Source organism: Haemaphysalis longicornis, unplaced genomic scaffold (assembly GCF_048455015.1).
Source record: "Haemaphysalis longicornis isolate Haplotype H1 unplaced genomic scaffold, Haemaphysalis longicornis Haplotype H1 scaffold_27, whole genome shotgun sequence".
In the NCBI taxonomy this organism is placed as follows: domain Eukaryota; kingdom Metazoa; phylum Arthropoda; class Arachnida; order Ixodida; family Ixodidae; genus Haemaphysalis; species Haemaphysalis longicornis.
The window spans coordinates 2,481,151-2,487,010 of NW_027526325.1; positions in this window are offsets into that span (position 1 = coordinate 2,481,151).

A 5,860-nucleotide genomic window follows, 5' to 3' on the forward strand; every position below is an offset into this window, starting at 1 on the left:
GTACCCCGCACCCCCACCAGTTATAAGTCACAGACGACGCAGTTGTGTTCGAGCAAAACACATTTATGGGAGCGAACTTGTGCTCCCCTAATAACTCAAAGAATACAGAGGCGGCGAAGCAGCAGACAACAAAGTGACGTACGCATGCGAGCTACGGCGAGTCGAATACCTCGGCTTCTGCTCTGCAGGCTTTTTATCTTTCGGTGCGCGTGGTTCTCGAACCATCGATTCACATCTAGAACATCGTACATCCAAGAAGATTATTCTGGGGTGTTCACGTTATATCGGAATGCTCTCCCTATAAGAAGAGATAACACATGAGGCACAGAAAGAAAGAGCGGAACACGCGCTTCCATTGGCACAGAGATAACACAGACCGGCACAGCCCGGGGGGGGGGGGGGGGGGTAAAAGCAAAACACAAACACAAAGCATGATTCGCGCCAATATTCACTCACAGAAAGACGGAAGATATATATATGAATCCAAAAACTCAAAGGACAACCGCACACAGCCTGACATAGTTCGTACAAAGCGACACACTTGAAGGCCAGGCTCACACACTTGCACAATACTTGCAACAGGTTGCGAGTTCTGTAAAATAGAAGAACAGCTTCATGAAACAATTTTTGTTTGCGAAAAGACCTCACTGCGTGACGACAATACGTCACGCACTCATTAAAATAATTGTTTGATAGTCATGAGCTCAAGACTGCTCTGAGAAAAAGTAATCCTTTAGCTCCACGCACTGACAAGATCACATCGAACGTGATGCAACACTCATAGGATGACACTTGAAGCATTTCTACGCGTATAAAATAAAACATGAATGTAATGAACCTTGAGGTAATCGCGGTGCCGAACTGTCTACAAAGAGCGTTAATCACACGTCAGGTAATGATGACGGCTTTTAAAGAACTAGCTGTGGGTGCAGCACGTGCCCGTTTCGCCGCATGGTCGTTGCTGATGAGACAGACTGGTGATGATGCGGCGGCGTCTGCTACAGTGCAGAAAAAGAAGTTCGAACAATGGCTATTGGGCCCCATTCAAGGTGTTGCAGGGGTTCCATAGCAGTGGGATCCTAAAGTAGGCAACGACCCTTCCTGTCCGAAAAGTCACCGAACCATCGCTCTGAAACGCCGGCTGTGCAAGCTTTGGAGATCGTGATAAACAATGCAATTTTGTACTTTCTGTTGCACAAGGTTTTCCAGAAAGGGGCCAGATTGGTTTAAAGACGGAGCTATATACCAAAGATCGCCTGGTTGCGTTAGAATTGTATATAAAGGGTGCTTTTATCCATAGCCAGTTATGTAATAGTGTTCTTTGATATGGTGAAGACTTACGACACAGCCTGCGGATACCGCATCCTTAGTGACCGTATTTCTTCAAAAGGCTACGACTGCTACAGTTATGAATACAGTACACACGCGAACAGACACCAGACTACCCTTAAGTAGAAATGGGTCAACAACGAGTCAACAAACAACAATCTACACTTAAGTAAACCACGCTTAGAAAGATACATAAGTCAGGCACAGAACAGACCCATAGAAATTACACTATCAACGTTACAACGCGGTTACACAAATGTAGCGCACACACCTGCTCACTGGTTTTTCATGACACTTGTGGGTCATGAAAAACCTATGGGTCATTCATATTGTGCCTGTGTTGCCTCTGACCTTTTCTGGGCACTCAGCACCTCAGTTTGTTTACGTGAGCCGCCTCAAGCGTTCTCCTCCTCCTTCATAACAGGCACGGGGACGACGCTTCTGTGGCGGGGGAGTTTTGTCACAGACTTTGGCCAGCTTCTCGAGCAACACACGGAGTATAACCGAATATCCATGTGGCCAACCTCTGCGTATGTGATGTGGTGGAAAGACGCTGGTTAATGACCAACGGAATGAAGAGAAGGTAGACGAAGTCCGAGGTCCCGCGGGACTGGGTTTGAGCAATCAACCCGCCTCTCTCCCGGTGACTACGGTGTCTTTGTAAATACACCTTCGTCCTGACTATCTATCTCTGCGTTCTCACGTGACAATATTTTAAAGCAAGGGCACCACACACAGCGCGACCCAATTTTGCGTTAGCTCTAAAAAAACACAAGCCACTCTGCCCATCGTTGTTTTTGGGTGATTACCCCATGATATCTATGAGGCGTGTTTCTCCCTACTTACCAAAGTTAATTTTTCGACGTCATTTTTACTATTGATACCCAAAAACTGACCCTCTGTACCAGCCGTCGCCTGTTGCCTTTATTCTATTTTCTGTTATTTTTGCTTGCACGTTTTAGTACCTAGCTCATCATTTCTTTTGGTGAGTCACTTTCCCATTGCTCTTTTCCCTAGCCGGCCTTGAGCCATAAAATATCAATCTTTATTATCATCAAGTCGAATCACAATGCGCGATTTGGCTTTCTTCAAGCGCACTCTGGCGACAAAGGGAGACAGCACGCTCACAGAAGTAAGCTCTGGTCGCTCTACTCTATTGCCTCAGTGTCACGAGCATGATATGCAGAGTCGTCGGTGACCATTGGTATTGCACGGCGATGCTGGGTAGCGCGGTGATCGGCAGTACTTTAAGAATATATTGTTCCGCGTGTCTCTGACCGACGTAGCCTGAAAGGATACAAAAGCATGGTTCGTTGAAAAGTCTGTGCCCACGATTTGGCCCCGGGAGCAGACAGTACCACCAATGCAAAAGGGTAACTGGTTCCGTCTATTGTGATGCGCAACGTGCAGGTTCCATACGGCGTGACGAGATCACTTCTTGTGGCGTGTATTTGCGGACCGTTCCAACTTGTAATATTTCTTTAGTTTTGAACCACACAAAACTGTCACCAGCCTAATGAACTACAGGAACTCGTAATTTCTCACCATGTTTGCAGGATACTGGCCATCCGGTCTCTTGGGCTCCAGGTCTGCTTCGCTAGGAGACTGTTGAGCTACACAGCAGCTGAGATACACGCCCGCTGGGCTTATACCATAGCAGGCTCCTGTAGACAAGCTGGCACCTGCTGGCCTGTCACACAACGATGCGTTTGAGATACTTCCTGAACACCTTAATCACAACGAAATAAACACCTTTTAAGCTACAAATTGTTTTTGTTACCTATAAGTCAATGTACAAAGAAATACAGAAATTTGGGCGGTGTAGGACGAACTCGAGCAGCGCAGGCCAGGAGCGGTTGGAGGTCAGTGGGGATGCCTTTGTCCTGCAGTGGACCTACATAGACTGTTGATGATGGCGATTATGACATTGCTTGCGCTGCAAACCACCCAGCTCCTGACAAAGTCTTCAGCCTCAGCCTTTTGGTCAGCGCGAACACATTGTCCAATATGGACGTAAAATTGGTCTGAATAAAAAAAGGAAAAAATATGCTTGGGCGAATTTTCTACAAGCATTTGGTCGCATATATACTTAGCCGCGGGTACAAGCATTTGGTCGCATATAGCCTTAGCCTCGGGACAGCACAGCAGTTTGAGATAGGTGGCGAGGCAGTGGAAGTAGTAAGCGAATATATCTACTTAGGCCAAGTTGTGACCCCAGATCCCAACCATGAGGCAGAGATAATTAGAAAGATCAGAATGGGGTGGGGTGCATATGGCAGACATTCTGAGATAATGAATAGCAGCCTACCATTGTCGCTGAAGAAGAAAGTGTATGACAGCTGCATCTTACCTGTACTCACCTACGGGGCAGAAACTTGGAGGCTCAGTAAGAGGGTTCAACTTAAATTGAGAACGACTCAGCGGGCGATGGAACAAAAAATGATAGGTGTAACATTAAGGGACAAGAAGAGAGCGGAGTGGGTCAGGGAGCAAACTGGTGTTAAAGACATATTAGTAGAAATTAAGAAGAAGAAATGGACGTGGGCAGGGCATGCAATGCGAAGGCAAGATAACTGCTCGTCATTAAGGGTAACAGACTGGATTCCTAGAGAAGGCAAGCGTTGCAGGGGGCGGCAGAAAGTTAGATGGGCAGATGAGATCAAGAAGTTTGCGGGGATAAATTGGTCACAGTTGGCACAGGACCGAGGTAATTGGAGAATAATGGGAGAGGCCTTTGCCCTGCAGTGGGCGTAGATAGGCTGGTGATACTACATTTCCTTGGTTGTGTATACATTTTAATTAAATAACAGCTTTTTCTGCCTCACTGATGGCGTACACGTGAGAGTAAAACACACAGCAGAAAATCCAAATCCCCAGAATACGGCTCACGAAGGCCATATCAAGCATACATCATATAACATAACACTGGCATGTTTTTGCACGCGTAATGAACCTTCTGTTATGGGTTGCTTATAGTTTGGCTGCACACATTATTAGCAATGATAATTTAGGCTTAACCTAACTCAGCTTGCATGGGAGAAAGATTTCCGCTTTAACCATCTTTCTCTAAAGAAAGAGCTTTGATTTTTTCTACATCACAAGTGTAGCCATAGCATTATGCTTACCTCTACTGTTCACATTGTCAATGACCTCGGCAGTAATGCTATTGCAACACGGGATATTAAGCGGAAATTATTTAAACAGCGTAGAAAACAAGGTGTAGGTGCGATGAATAACAAATGCAACTTATACCCGCACCCTCCATTATAAATGCACTAAATGCTTAACTAAACCACTTATTTTTAAGATCACCCGCTTGGGCATCATACGTCATTGTGTTGACGGTAACTGCCAATGTCAGGTTCAGTTGAAGTTTGACCAACGCGGCCGTGTTTATCGGAGAGGGGTTGAACGGTGTGCAACAGCTGTCTATTGACTTTTAAGTTTGTCTAACTATATTTCACGGCTATTTTGCATCAGATGGGCATTCCTAATAACCAAATGGGTGGGAATGAAGCAGTAATGGATGTTCCAGCTACTGAAATGCTCGAAAGATGGTAATGCTTAAGCAGTTTCTCGCAACACGCAGCGAGAAAGTGCTTTCTCAGGGGCGAGCTCGCGGTCAAGGGATGCAAGTAACGCCTTAGAGCTGATCACTTAATTTACAAATGTACAAAACACTCGTTCATTCTAAACTGGAGTATGCCGCATCAGTGGGGGATCCAAGTTTTGATACGCTAACACAATCACTCGAAATGGTACAAAATAGCTCTTTTCGCTTCATTATTTCTAACTATATTCGCACTGTTAGCATAACTTCAATGAAATGTAGCCTTCAACTACCAACGCTATCTGATCGCCGTAAAAATTTGCGTCTCTGTCTGCTCCATAAGATATTCTATCACCCACATCTGCGTCATCAGCTTATTTTGCCTCCGCATTTCATATCGTCTCGTTTGATCACGCTAATAAAATTGGAATACCATCGTCAATGACAAATGCATTTTTTCAGTCTTTCATACCCAGGACTTCAGTCGAATGGAACCATCTTCATGCATCAACCGCTGCCATTATCGATAATAAATCATTCAAAATAGCCTTAGCTAACATTGTATAATGATATGTTCATTTGTATTTTGTTTTGTCACGCCTTACGCCTTAGCTAAGATTGTATACTAACAAGTCAACCTGATATATTCGTTTTTACCTTATCATGCATTAGCTACGCTTGTATGTTTAGAATCCATTTTTATAACTTTTTTAACTTCTTTTTACTGCTTTTGTCATTCCTTTTTTGTATTTAACCACTCCCCTCTTCAATGCCTTATGGCCCTGAGGGCACTGTAAATAAATAAAAATAATAAAGATAGCCGTGGTGCCCCGTGAGTCTGCATGTATATTGCTCAGAAGTCTTGTTTTACCCATGGCGTTATTTCATCTGCATAAATTTTAAATCCAATAAATAAATAGCCTGCTAAAGATAACTTTGAATTTCGTAAGAATATGCCCAAAGCACGAATCAGAATTTGCA